General features: G+C 42.9%; 1 protein-coding gene across 18 annotated transcripts in view; it reads right to left on the bottom strand.

The window, feature by feature from the left end:
• The window catches only part of LOC141575060 (trafficking protein particle complex subunit 9-like), a 144,816-nt gene that overhangs the window by 118,091 nt on the left and 12,660 nt on the right, over positions 1-14,065 (bottom strand). For 15 of the 18 annotated variants that reach the window (XM_074353234.1, XM_074353236.1, XM_074353230.1 and 12 more), the window contains 2 exons: positions 7,537-7,696; positions 3,758-4,480 (listed from right to left, as the gene is read on the bottom strand). The gene's annotated coding sequence lies outside the window, so the exon portion shown is untranslated. Of the gene's footprint in view, positions 1-838; positions 3,002-3,757; positions 4,481-6,871; positions 7,144-7,536; positions 7,697-12,752; positions 13,589-14,065 lie in introns of those variants that run through there. The other 3 variants (XM_074353243.1, XM_074353229.1, XM_074353244.1) reach the window with 3 other exon arrangements.

Below are 14,065 nucleotides of genomic sequence, written 5' to 3'. Positions count from 1 at the left end.
CAAAAGACCTGGATTTCAACTCCAATTCATTTGAACTCCTAAGCTGCAGAATACTTGATAAGAAAACTTGCTTTGGGGAGGAGGGTACAGTTCAGTGGTAGAGCACATGCTTAACATGTATGAGGTCCTGGGTTGAATCCTCAGTACCTCATTTTAAAAAAAATGAAACAAATAAATAAACCTATTTACCCCCCTCAAAAAATATTTTTTGAATTCCAAATTCAAGAAAAGAAAAAAACACCTTGCAATTGACACAACATTGTAAACATGAGTATACTTCAATTAAAAAAATATCCTTGCCTTACAAGAATATATCTGGATTATGGAAGTTTACAAATGTAAAATGCCTAGGGTACCACCTGCATAAGAAGAAGGAACTGTACAAATTTACTATCCCTCATTTATGAGCTATATTTCCTTTGGGGGGTTTATAACCTCTCAGAGCTAATTTTCTCAGATTAAAAAAAAGAAGGAAACATTACCGGATTGTCCATACTGCTGAAGAATCAGATAAACCTATGATAGCATCTGACCCACAGAGTTTACTCAGTAAATGCTTGTTGAATGAATGAATAAACAAGCAAAGTGAATGCTGCTCCCTGCCACAGAGCATCATGATGGTACTGCCTGGAAATCCCAAGCCCACGTTTCACCAGACTCTACACTAACCATGGGTGACCTGGGCAGGCCTGTGTGCTCCTCTTAACCCCAGTTTAATCATGAATAGAAAATGAGGGCAATAACACAAACCTCAAAGGATTAGTGAGTCATTACTGAATTGTATCCCAACTTTGCAAGATGGAACCTTTAAAGAAATTTGGGCAAAATGTCCGTAGGCCCTCTCCATAATATCTCTTACAACTACATGGGAATCTACATTATATCTCAAAATAAAAAGTCTAATTTATTAAAGAGGCTATTGAGGTTAAATGAGCTCACTGTCTCAAATAAGGAACACACAGTACAAATAGGTCAATGCCCAGCCCATGAGATACACTCAGTAAACATTCCCACTGAGCCCACTGGTCCCTCCAACTTCAGAGCACGATGATGTGTCCTCATGGCCAGAGGCCCCTGCACCTGAAACTAACAAAGCTAATGGTCCCCACTTTCAAGAGCCCCTGCCACCACCGTAGGTCTAATTTTGTACTTGTAACTTTTTTCTTTTTATTAAATAGAAAAATGTAATTGCATAGCCTTCAGGTCACCAAAACCTGACTACAGATATCATGATGGCAGCCCTTCTTCATGAAACAATAAAATGAAAAGCCATTTCCACAAGATCTCTGTGTAAATCTACTAGGGAACTTCATCCAGGACTGAGAGGAAGAGGACTGGGGAGGAGGGGGCAATATGCGGCACACAGACCCATGGGCCACCTGTCCCACGATGGACTTTAGACCCAACACTCACCCTCAAGGAACTTCAAAATAGACACAGACAGAGTGCTGTGGACAAGATTTTTTTTTTTAAAGAAATCCCAGATTCTCTCGCAGGTTTTGTTTCTACCGAGAAACAAATGTCTTATGTGTATAATGTTTCACAAAAGACTTAAATTATTGTCACCCCAACTTGACGCATTAAGAAACTGAGGGACAGAGGTTTATCACATTGTGCAAGATTAGAGAGAGGCAAAAAAAAAAAAAAAAAAAGATTAGAGAGAGGCCACGTCGGACACTGTATTTAAACCCAAGCCTCTGTTCCAGTGCTCACACTAGAAAGTGGGATTTACTGCCCCTTTCCTGCCCTCTCCCTGCAATAAATGTCTGAAGAGTCTTTTCTGTGCCACCTGGAATCACAATCACTTCAATTTTCCACAAAGAGCTATGTCACTCCTTGGAGGATGTGTCAAAATCTATATGTTGAATGGGAGGAGAGATTTGTATTTTCTGTTTCTCAAAGGAAACATGGCTTAAAAGAAACTGAAAAGCACTTTTCTAGTCTAAGTCTTCATTGTGCAGAGAAGGAAACGGAGGCTCAGAAGAGATGAGGAAAGGGCTTTATTAACAAATATTGCCTCAGCGCAGCACCAAGCCAGCCTTGGGCACTTCTGGGGGAGGATCTGGAAGGCCCAGGAGAATGAGTCTTAGAGAACGGAAAGAGAAGAAGCATACAAGGCCCCGTCTCTACACCACCATATCATGAAGTTCCACCAAATTACCCAGTATGGGTGCAGCCAACATTAAGGTGGGCTAAACAGGTTATAGAAACCTGGAAGTCTCAACCATAGTGGAAATTCCAACATTTACTATGTTTTTTTTCCCAGTTCAAGCATCAGCTCAGTGGGCACTCTGTACCAGGCACTACACGAGGCCTGGAGTTCTCCCAAATACACAACTCTTATATCACGTGTGCAAACCACACACAGGCCCACCAGAAGGAAAATGCCCACAGATAAGGTGGAATTACTGAAACTGAAAGCAGCCAACCAGCATATATTACTAGCAAAAACGGTGCTGCTAGAAATAGACTCATGGACATAGAAAGCAAACTTTGGTTAGCAGGCAGGAAAAGGGGGATTAACAGATACACATTAATAAATATAAAATAAATGACAAGGACCTACTGTATAGCACAGGGAACTATATTCAATTTCTTATAATGAGTTGTACTAAAAACAATTTAAACATATGTAGATACATATGCATATGTTTATAACTGAATCTCTGCTGTACATCTGAAACTAACATTCTAAATTGACTACACTTCAATAAAAAATAATTTTAAAAAATAAGTAAAAATAAAAGCAACGCCATTTAGAAAAAATAAAAGAATACTCTGATCCCCTTAGCTGTAGGTGCTGGAGAATTCTGGTTACAAACACCAAGTCCGCTGGATCACTCCAGCACTGGCTGTCACTCTTTCTGACCATCAGAGAGTCACTTGGCTTCAGTGAGTTTACTTTTCTCTTCTGTGAAAGGCTTCAGTTGCAACAAACGATGTATAGAATCTCATCATTCACAATCCCAACAATTAAAGAGGACTTCCCATGGGCCAGGCTCTGGAAATATGAAAATATAGGGTCCGAGATATATTCATGGGTAGAAGAAATTTATGCCATAAAGACATTAATTCTTCTTGCTTTGATAGACAGATTCAATACAATTCTGTTTAGATTTCCTACCGGATTTTTTATGGGTAACAAGGTAATTTATGGTCAGGAACAACCAAGAAACTTCTTTAGAACCAGCACTGGCAAGGGGTGGATAGGTCATTCATTTCCACTGGTCTTTCTGAAGTGATGAAAACGTTCTGGAATATTAATCGTTGCACCACTGTGAATATGCTAAAGCTGCTGAATTGTAGCATTTAAGTGGGTGGACTTCATGGTGTGTGAACAATATCACAATAAACATGTTAAGTGAAAAAATATTTCTTGACAATTATTTTTCCCTCTATACAACTAGTCTGCCCCACAATTTAAGAAGAACAAAAAAACCAAAACAAACCAAATTTTGCCAGGAGCTCTTTAGGACTGCAATGCCCCTGAGTCTCCAACGCCTCTGGTGGTGCTGTTCCTGTTAACACACCCTAGCTGGGCTGGGCTAGTTAGGGACTGTAACTATCTTTTTAAGATCGACGGTCACACGTTTCACCCTGGGAGAGGGAAGGATGGAGGATGTCACAGCCTCATGCCTTCAGCTCATTTTTAACTGAACCAAGCCTTGCTTTCAACACTGTAATCCCTCTCACTATAAAAACAGTGACATCATCAAGCACCGCCATCAAAACACGTGAAAGTGTTCAAGGTACTTACCTGGGGCAGAAACACTGAGGGAGGAGACGGAAGCTCGCTCAGCACTGACGCTCCCTTTTCCCGACTCCACCAGGAGAAGCTGGGGTTCACAGCCGGAGGCTCTCAGCCCGGGGAGCAGCGCCCACACCACTGAGCTGGTCCCCAGGGAGCGGGAAAGGGAGAGGAGGGGAGCCCCGGGGTCGCGGGGCAGGGAAAGCGGGGGGGGGGGGGGACGCGGGCTTTAGCCCCGCTCGGAGGCCAGCCCCAGCCCCAGCCGCCCGCTCCCGTCCGGGTCCGCAGAACCCGCCCGCCCGGGACACAGCCCGCCCAGGGGCGGGGACGGGCCGGCGGCCGAGGAGAGGCAGCCCGGGAGGAGAGGACTCGCGGGCGGGAGAGGGGAAGGGGACGCCAGCCGCGGACTGAGTGGAGCCCGGCTGGGGCGAGAGGCGGCAGGTGCACACCTGGCCCTGGACAGCTGTGGCCGGGGCGCCGGGGCAGGAGCCAAAGTCCTACCGGGCGAAAGAGCTGAGAAGTCTTTGGGGCCGATATCCGGCTCGGAGCTGGAGCTTCCAACCCTCGTTCCAGCTGGCACCGACTGCGCATGCGCAGGAGGGCCAGCGATCCTCTCTGGGTTCTGCGAGAGAAGGTGGGGAAGCGAGGGACGGAGAAGATGGGAGGAGGAGGGGAGAAGGGGAAAAGTGGAGGGAGAGACATGGACAGGAGGAGCAGAGAGAAGGCAGGGATCTGGAGGGTGGAGGAGAGTAGCAGAGATGGAGAGAAATAGTTTTAACTCTGGGGCATCCTGAAGGAGGCAGCAGTCCTGCCTCTGCACACTTCTCTAACCCTTCAAGGCCCGCAGCTCATATTTTACCTCCCTGGACCAGCCCTCCACCCAAGGCCTCTGCAGGACCCCTACGGGGATCACACCCGTTGCCCCCAAGTGGAGCTGGGTTTCCTTTTGCTCTGGGAACCAAGCACCCGCAGGTGTTGTCGCTCAGAAGTACCTTGGAAAGAGTACATATTCCCCTTTTACACGCTGGGACACAGGCAGGCAAGATCTCTTCCTTACCTCCACTGTCCCAGGTGTTGTGCTGGCAGGGAGCGGGAGGTACAAGGTCAGATCCCAAAAGGAGCATACTGCCTGAGTGTTGGTGCATAGTCCCCATCCTTCCTGGGTAAACCACACCCCACCCTCGGGGAACCATCAAGGGCACACAGTATGTCCCTGGGTGTGGGATAGCTGCCCTCAATTCCACTGCCCAGCTTGCTAGGAAGATAGGAGTGTTACTGAGTCCAAATTCATTCTCCTTAGTGCAGGACAGGCCAGTAAGTTGGGAGACCAGGTGTTGGGGCATGGAATAGCAACTTTCTGTAGACCTAGATGGCACACTAATGTCCTGGAAAACCATCTCCCCAAGTCAGAATTCAGGCTCCTTTCCTACGAGCTTGGTTTTTGCAATCTTCTTGATGTAGTAATTCTTTGTTGTTAGAATCCTTTGTTCTTGCAGCTATCTGCCTGGGTCAGATCCCTGTAAACCTCCAACAAAACAAACGTTATTTTCTATTAGGTAACTTGTTATCTTTATATGAATAGAAAAGTGTTAAATATCCTTAAAGGTCAGAGCATTCAAAATAGGCTCTCCTGTATATTTTAGGCTCTAGGCAACATTGTTTTACAAGCAAGATGAAGCCTAGGAGACAGAGCACAGGGTAAAGTCAAAGGAACAGATCTAATATGGAGTCAGATTTGTTCTTTTCTATTACCAGGGCAGAAGACACTTGAGGATTTAAATCCCTTTAAGTTAAAAATAAGTAATACTTTAAAGGAATTTACATACATAGGTCGGAATGTGCATAGCATATCTGGAAAACACACAAAGGATTGTAAACAGTGGCATCTCCAGGGAGGGCTGAAAGAAGAGAGGATGAGGGAAAACTTCTTTCACTTGTGTATTTTTGTGCTCTGTTTGAAATTTTTTAACCACATGCATGTATTTCTTTTTCAGTTAAAACAAAAAATGTGTAATGGAGCAAAGGAGTAGCAAGCTCAGCAAATACAGCAGCCATGGAATCACTGAGCCATCACTTTTGATTTAAGCCAGGAAGCATTTATTGACTCTCTCCTATGTGCCCAGTGCTGTTTTAAGACTTCTTTTATTTTTTTTTCATAAAATAATAAAGTGCTATTCCTCACCCCTGCCCATGGCTGGTGGAAAACCAACTGAGTTTATATTGAGTTGTTTTCCAAGAAGTAGAGATCAGTTATAAACAGAACACATCTTCAGGGCAAAACAGGCGGAGTGGTTTTCCAGCAGGCCAGATAGCTATGAAGGGTTTTCAACAGAGGCACACAGAGGCTGAGAGAGAAAGCCTCCAGGACCCTACAAAAAGCTGCCCAAACTGCCTTCTCCATGGCACTACTGAAATAGGAAAGAAAAAAATCTGACTCCATATTAGATCTGTTCCTTTGACTTTAACCCTGTGCCCTGTTTCCTAGGCTTAGTCTTGTTGGTTCTGCACCTTTTGTAAAACAATGTTGCCTAGAGCCTGAAATATACAGGAGACCCTATTCTCAAGGCTCTGACTTTGAAGGATATTAACACTTTTCTATTCACATAAAGATAACAAGTTACAGAATAGAAAATAACATTTGTTTGTTGGAGGTTTACACGGATGTGACCCAGGTGAAGAGCTGCAAGAACAAAGGATTCTAACAACAAAGAATTCATACACCAAGTTTGCAACAACCAAGCATTCCCACTTCCCATTTTTAATATAAGAAGAGCCTGAAATCTGACTTGGGGTGATGGTTCCCCAGGACATTATTCTACCATTTCTCAGCTGGCTTTCCAAATTAAAGTCGCTATTTCTTGCCCCAAAACCTGGTCTCCTGATTTATTGGCCTGTAATGCACGAGCAGAACAAGCCTGGACATGGAAACACAGACATTGAAAGTACCCATTTGGTATATTAAATGACCTGCTCCTACTCATCCTCCTGACGTTTTATTCTCTTGACCACTCCTGCTATGTTTATGAAAAACCTGTCATGTGGACACATTTCCACCTCTAGCCACTACCCTTCCAGGTAAGAACTGATGCCAAGAAGGCAATGGAAGTTGCTAGAAGGTATTACCTGGACAAAATAGAGCAGAAGTGGGTTCTGGCTGATGTTCAGGAGCAGGCTGGAACACCTGACAAGATGTTATAAGTACGGATAGACAGCTGGGCATCAAAGGAGAAGCTTCTAAACTTCCATGAGGGACTTGTTGGATAGGAAGGAAAAGTCCCAGACTATAGCTCGGATCCCACCACGAGCTTCCTGGGCGAGTCTGGGCAAGTAATTTAAAATCTCTAGGCCCGTGCTGTCCAACATGGGAGCCACCAGCAACATGCAGGATTATGAAGTTATTCCGTAGCCAGACAGAATTATAAAAAGACATTCTATTGCAAAGGCCCAGCAGGTATAATATTTAAAAACGTTATTGGTTATCTTGACCTAACGAGTTATTTTTGTATGTGTAGGTTTCTGTGGTTTGTAAGGCCTGTGACTAATGATTCCGTTACAGTGAAGTATTTTGAAATTATAAGTTACTGGACACAGTACCCTCATATCGCAGTTGAAAAAAACTGATCCACATAAGCAAGGTGATCTGACTTATTAGTTATGAGCAGGGGCTCTGGGGCCAGCCTGCCTGAGTATAAATTCTCACTCTGCCTCCAGGGGGTTCTGTGTGAATCTTGGACAAATTATCATTGTTTTTGTGGTCGTTGTTATTATTTGTGCCTCTTTTTCCTTACCTTTTAAGTAGCGAGGAATATGTAGACTCTATCTCCTACTGTGTTGGCAGGATTAAATGAGTAAACGTCTGTGCTGCCCACTTCCCTGGGTTTCAGCATTCTCCAGGCAATCAGTGCCAAACTCAGAGGCATTCTCCACTGTCTTCGTCAGTCTGGGATGCTGTAACAAATTACCGTGGGTCGGGTGGCTTAAACAACCAGCATATTCCTTATGGTTTGGAGGCTGAGACTTTCAAGGTCAATGTATCCTTGAGAGGATTGCCAGCTCGAAGATGGCTGTCTTCCCAATCTCTTCATATCCCAGAGAGCAGAGAGAAGCAAGCACTCTGGGGGCTTGTATAAGAACACTAATCCCATTCATGAGGGCTCTACTCTCATGACCTCATTTTATCCTACTAATCACCTCCCAAAGGCCCCACCTCCCAATACCATCACCCTGGGAGATGGGGTTTCGACATACGGATTTTGAGGGGATGCAAACATTCAGTCCACACATCGGCTAAGTCTCCCCAACATGCAGTCATCAAACCTGTAGCTAATTTCAAAGTAATATTTATATCTCTCTGCCCATTTCCATTCCTACATCCACTATCACTGAAGCCCTGTTACATTTTATTCCTTATTTTTCTGGTAGAGATTTAATTGATTCCTCTAACTCCAATGCTCCCCTCGCTCCAGTCTGCTTAACAGCCCTGCCAGGTAGGTCTTCCTTAAAACACCTTCCCACTTCACCTGGTCGTTTTTTAGTTGTAAATGTCAGAATCCTCTCCACACCCCATCCTATACCTTTAATCCGTTACACTACGGCTCACTATGTTATTTTCCTTTTACCAATGTAAGAAATTTCCATAAGCTTAAGAGCTTAAACCAGCGCAGATTTATCAGCTTATGGCTGTGGAGGTCAGAGATCCAACACAGTTCTCATTGGGCTAAATTCAAGGTAGCAGCAGGGTTCCTTCCTTCTAGAGGGTCTAGAAGAGAATGTTTCCTTGTTGTTGTTGTTTTTTTCCAGTTTCCAGAGGTCACCCACCTTCCTTAGCTTGTGCCCCACGACTTCCTCCATTTTCATGGTCAGCAGCCTTTCTGAACATTGCTCTATGGCTACACCTCCCTCTGATTTTAAACTCAGCTGGGAAATGTCCTCCATTTCAAGGACCCCTGTGATTACATTCGGCCCACTTGGACAATCCAGGCTACTCACCCTATTGTCTCATCTCAGGATCCCCTTGTCCCATCCCATTCAGGCATTATGAATGTGGCTGTGACACTCACCTTGTGTAACACTTCCTCTCATGAGCATTTTATGGTTCAAGGCACATATGAATGACTTTTTGTTTTTCTTCCTTAGCCTTTCTACATTCAGTATGTCTGGTGAGATTATATGAATCCTTTTTATTTGTCCCCCTGCACTAATCTTTAATAATGTATCATGGGTTTAAAATGCTAACTGATAGACAATTTAGAAGTCAGAAATCCTCTAAGATTTTTCTCCTAAAATATCTGTCATGCATTTTGCCATGTACAGTAACATGTCACAGGTGGCTACCCTGTGGCCGGGGAGGGACATGATTCTGCCATCACACTCCCCTCATTCTCACCAATGTGCTGATCACCTAACCAAGGATCTATGCTCCCCGCTTCGCTCACTTCCTCCTCCTTTCCATTGACTACCCTGTTCCCATCGCTTCCTTCATTCAGCACATCAGGATTTCATGACCACATTCTTCTCTAAATGGAATGGGTATCTTGAATCTAATGTCTGACAACTGTTCTTACTGTATATGCACACACTGACCTGCACATAACCCCGTCCAGCTCTTTATTTTCCTAGAATCTCCCGGAGGAATCAGTTCCATGATGATGGTGATGATGATGATGATACTGACAATGATGACAGGGACCTCTCAAGGATTCTGATAAAGAGGGAATCAATAAAGGGAGGGAATCATTGCAAAATTGCCCCAGAGACAGGCTTAAAAGTAAATAACTGCTATAGTGTTTAATGAAATTGACTAATATTTAACTATTTTTAAAACTTTATATCACTGAATTTAAAATTTTAACGGGAATTCTCATTCACCAGTAACCAAGATTCAACTCTAGGACCAAAGTCTAAGGATTTCAATCTTCTAACAAATTGTCCACTAGCCTTTTAAACACGTGATCCTTTTAAAAAGCTTAGTGCTGGGCTGAAAATAAGCAGGATTCATATAATCTCACCAGACACAGTGAATGTGGAAAGACTAAGGAAGAAAAACAAAAAGCCATTCATAACGCCTTGAACTTCACGTTGCTCACAGGAGAAAATGTTAGCCAAGGTGAGCGTCACATCAACATGACGCCTGAGTGGGATGGGGAAGCTGATCTTCCTCATCAGACATTTATCCTGATTTGTTAGATGCCAACACAGTTTCCTCATTGGATTTGCTTCTAACAAGTATGGAAGAATTTACGTTCTACCAAAAGCAGTCTAAACATTTTCCCCTGCTGTCAGGTCTCTGGACTGAATGTCCCCACAAGAAGGACATGAATATGTTTCATAGGGAATTCTTCCTGAGAAGCAACAGGATTTTCGAGGGCAGAACTGCAGGCCCCCCATGGAGGGCTGGAGGAGGGCTAGAGGGGGCACTGGAAAAACAGCAGGAGTGAGTTCAGATACTACCGCTCAGGTCGCCAAAGACAGCATTGCTATCTCTGAGGATATGACATTCTCCCAAAAGTTCCATGAGTGAAGGTACCTGTGAACACTAAGCAGGTTGTTAAGAAACAGCAGCACATAATTTGCGTCACAGCTCAATTACAGTATGCTTTGATATTTGGAAAATAATTAGCCCATTTTCCTTTGAAACTGCAGCAGTAGCAATAGAAATAAAAAAAGCTGAGCCGTCTTGGAGACAACAATCTATAAACAATTCTAAATCTGCAGGATTCCTTGACGATATGCAAGCAATGAGCTAGATGTGTGCTGCAGATACCTCTTACTGCAGGGCTCACTCCTGCAAAGCATAGAACTAGTTTTCTCAGCAGACAGAGGGAACCAAGTCAAGATTCCAAATCTTGAGAGATTTAGTATATGGCAGGAAAGATCACACAAGTACATCCAGCCAAATATGAATAAATGTAATCAAATATTATCAAATGTGATTGGAGCACAGATGAAACAGAAATTCCTTTCACCTGGGATCTAGAGAGACTTCTTCAGAAAATGTGGCTTTGGAGACGGCCAAAGACATGGGTGGAATTTTGGCAGAAGAGGATGTAAGGAATTTTAAAACTGATTCTAAAATTCATATAAAAATTCAAAGGATCCCAAATATCCAAAACAATTTTGAACAAGAAAAACAAAGTTGGAAGACTTGCACTATCTGATTTTCAGCCTTTTTTTTTTTTTTAAACTACAGTAATCAGAAAGTATGGTGTTGGTGTAAAACAGGAAAATAGAATAATGGAGCAGAATAGAATGTTCAGAACTAAACCAACACTTATATAGACAATTGATTCTCAAAAAGGATGCAGTGGAGAAAGGATCTTTTCAACAAGTAGTGCTGGAAGAATTAGATAGTGATATGCAAAAAAAAAAAAAAAAATGAACTTTGATCCACACCTCACAAAATATACAAAAATTAACTCACAATGGATCATAGATCTTAATAGGAAATCTAAAACTATAAAACAGCTAGGAGAAAAAGCATAGGCTTAAGCTTTATGACCTTGGGTTTGGCAAATATTTCTTTGCTATGACACCAAAAGTATAATCTATTTTAAAAAGAAACTGATAGAGTGAACTTTATCAAAATGAAGACTCTTCAAAGCTGTTCTAAACACTGCTAAGCAAATGAAAAGACAAGCCATAGACAGAAGCTATTTGCAGATCATATATCTGATAAAGGTCTCTCTTTGTATCTGATCCAGAATAAAGAGGTCTCAAAACTCAATAATAATGCAAACACCTGAATGAATGAATGAGGCCAGAAAACACACTTCAGTAAAGATATCCAGATGGATAATAAGCATATGAAAAGATGCTGATTAAAGATGCCATTAGTCATTAGAGAAATGCTTTTAAAAACCACAGTGAGATACTAGTACACATACATACAAGAATGAATACGATTAGAAAGACAGATCTTACAAAGTGCTGGTAAGGAAGTAGAGCAACCAGAGCTGATACACACCACAAGGAATTTACAATAGTACAACCATTTTGGAAAAGTCTTTAACAGTTTCTTTAAAAAAGGTAAATACCTATCTACCATATAACCCAGATATTCCTCATCTGGTGCTTTACCCTCCAGAGACTTTCACCAGAGAAATATACTGGAATGTATTTTTAAGAGAAATCAAACAGATACTCTAGAACTGAAGCTTTCAGCTCTGGAAACAGGTAAACAGAGCTAATTAGGATCCCTTTTAAGTAAAACTTTCAGTAATGCCGGGTAAAATACAACAACAAATGTAACACAGAGCTAACTATGGAAAGAGAAGTTCCCAGGTGACATTATAAAGAGGACACTTAAAGCCCAGAGTGGTAATCTTGTGAGCTGATGCCACCACACCCTGGAGGGAAGGGGTTTTAATCTGCACATAAATAGAGATACAATGTCCATTTAGGAAAAAGGGTCCATACCAGATGTAGAAGACTCTTCCTTTATATCTATATAGTCAGAGACAGAGATGTAAAGTGGCAGCAGAGGTCACAGTGACACAGGGCCCTGGGCCAAGGAGTGTGAACACCTCTGCAAGCTGGGAAAGGTAGGAAGACGAATCCCTCCCTAGAGCCTCGGTGTGGAACGTAGCCTTGGCCACACGTTGGTTTTAGCCCACTGACAATGACTTTGCACTTCTGCACAATAGAACAGTGAGATGATGAATGTGTATTGCTTTAAGCCACTGAGTCTGTGGTCCTTTGTTACAACAGCAAAAGGAAAGAAACTCAGGAACCAACATGAACATGAACCCCAAGCTGCCTGCTGTGCTGGCAGGAAGTTCTTTGTCTCTGAACCTGGGGGAGTCTCCTGTCTTCTGGCAGCATCCACAAACTACCTCATGCTAACTTGACAGCTTGCAGAGGGTTAAATCTTAACCCTGCACATTTCTTGATATTTAGTCAGTAAAAATGATGGTGTCATCATGGGTATTTTTCCATCTTTTAAATACCCTTCAGTCTTCTAATAAAGCTACCTCTAATTGAGAGACAGTGTAAATAGTTTTCAATCTTCATAATAAATAACTGTGGTTTTATTTGGTTACTTAAATTATGAATAATAATATTCACATTAGTAAAAGTTATTAAAATCAACATTGTTTAATGAAAATATCATTTCTTTTTGCATGAACATGTATTAACTACAATAAATGTTCCATGCTTTGTTCTACGATTTACTGTTAGAGCCTTAAAGAATAATATTTTCCTCAAAAGATATTATGGCAAAGGGATTTCTTTTGGTGGAACAGTTCCTACATCAAATCTGGTGCATGGCTCAGGCCACTGGGAACCTAGAGATGATAGATATTAGGAGGCATTATAAACACAAAATGATTTTTAAAGGAATTAAACAACTGGATGTGTGAAAACAAAGAACCTGAGAATATTCTAGTGAAATAAATGTATTTTTCAGCTTAAGGAAGACACTGGGTGAATAAATCTAAAATGAAAAAACCACCCAGAGATCAGCAGTGAGTCATGCATGCAGTGTGACTGATCAAAACCAAGTTGTTTCCAAACCAGTGTGCAGGCTTGATGCCTTCATGAATCAAGTCTGTGTGGCACCAGGCCACCTCGATTACATGTTGATGAGGTATTTATAAGCCCTTCACCATCCCAGCACAAAGCCCACACATGAGCCACAAGACCATCACCTACACATCTGCAAAACACACAGCATGGTGAGTAGCACTTTTCTTGTTCAGTAGCCGGTGGCAGGGCACTGTGAGCAGACAGAGATACAGGGACACAGAGACACAGAGGCACTTCCCCTCACTCAGCTGATAACCTTCCGTGCATTCCTGGGGACAGGATTGTCATAAAATGCACCATGGATTGATCCTCCTCCTAGGAAAGGAACGGTAGGTCTGTCCTCAGGTTGGAGCAAGGGTGGCCGGAGGATCTCAGAAGAGCTGTTTCAGCACAACCAATAGAAATGTCGGCCACCGTGACCACGAGAGACAGGTCTCCTGCCATCCCGGTAGGCACTTGGGCTCCTGACAAAAGCTGGGCTCAGTAAAGGCTTGAGTAGAAGGCACAGACCTGAGGGATGCCCCAGCAAGAGACAGGAGGTAGGGCCTGGTTTATACTGCTCTGGGCGTATCCCAGCCTCATCCGAATACGAAATCAGAAATTTGAAAAACAGCAGAGCTGGGATGGATCATCTACTCCAGACTCCTCACCTTACAGTTTAAAGGGTGGCAGCCCTGGGAGGCAAAGCAACGTGCTAAAGGCAGAGCATGGATGTGGCAGCGCCAGATGAAACGTACCATGGCAACCCCCGTTCAAGGCCGCTGACACTGAGGACGGGGCCAAGGTTTCCAA

Source organism: Camelus bactrianus, chromosome 25 (genome assembly GCF_048773025.1).
Source record: "Camelus bactrianus isolate YW-2024 breed Bactrian camel chromosome 25, ASM4877302v1, whole genome shotgun sequence".
NCBI classification, from domain to species: Eukaryota; Metazoa; Chordata; class Mammalia; order Artiodactyla; family Camelidae; genus Camelus; species Camelus bactrianus.
This window is presented reverse-complemented; position numbering and strand designations above follow the sequence as displayed.